General features: G+C 43.9%; 1 pseudogene; it reads right to left on the minus strand.

Annotated features, from left to right (window-relative positions):
• Positions 1-48: 48 nt before the first annotated feature.
• On the minus strand, positions 49-727 carry LOC101562692 (annotated as a pseudogene).
• Positions 728-975: the final 248 nt, after the last annotated feature.

Here is a 975-nt window from a genome sequence, read left to right on the forward strand (position 1 = left end):
TTTTTGTCCTTCAAGTTTTTATTGAAGTGCAGTGATCTGGGATGAATTTTAGATCTTGTTAAAAGTGGCCACATCCATGGACTGCACATAGTCCTCAAAAGTAGTGATCTGCTCTTCCATCATATCTGTTCCAACTTTATCATCTTCAACCATACACTGTATTTGCAGCTTTTTAATTCCATATCCCATTGGAGCCAGTTTAGAGCAGCCCCAGACCAAGCCATCTGCTTGAATGCTTCAGACACACTCCTTTAATTTCACCATATCTGTTTCATCATTCTAAGGTTTCACACGTAGCAAGATGGAACACTTGGCAAACAAGTGCAGGTTTTTTTGCTTTCTTGGATCCACACGGTACAAGCCGTTCTTCCCTTAGCCTCTTTGCGTCTTTACTTTCCTCTTCATCATCAGAACCGAAGAGAACAATATCATCATCATCTTTATTGTCCACAGCTCCACCTCCGGTGGTGTCTTCCACATTGGCAGGGCTGTACTTGCCTAAAGCTTTCTTCACTCCTGGCAGGCTGGCCTTCTCCTTTTCATAAGACTTGATGTGAGTGTACCAATGCAGCACATGGCACAAGTCAGCAAGTGGGGAGCAGGAGACTGCTTCAAGCATGACCACATCTGCCTGCGAGGGTACAAACCCCTCGATGTAGCTCTCGTTGGCCAGATAATCGTTGAGCACCTGCAGGCCGGTGGGGCTCTTCAGTTCTCCCAAACCCATGGTTTCAGCTGTCTGTGGGAGGTGGGCAATGGTGGAGTGAAGAGCGCAAAAGGCCAGCGCCTAGTGCTGAGAGGAAAAAAAAAAGGCTTTTTCAGGATCTTAAGCTAATAAAACAATAAGATGTTCGCACATTCAGGTCTGATTTATTTCACTTGAGAGTAAAAGCCTCAATTTTATCTTCTTTTATAGCTGGGTAATACTCCATTGTGTAAAAATACCACATCATATTTATTCATTCCTCACTTGAT

This window comes from Octodon degus, unplaced genomic scaffold, assembly GCF_000260255.1.
Source record: "Octodon degus isolate 3935 unplaced genomic scaffold, OctDeg1.0 scaffold00038, whole genome shotgun sequence".
Taxonomy (NCBI): domain Eukaryota; kingdom Metazoa; phylum Chordata; class Mammalia; order Rodentia; family Octodontidae; genus Octodon; species Octodon degus.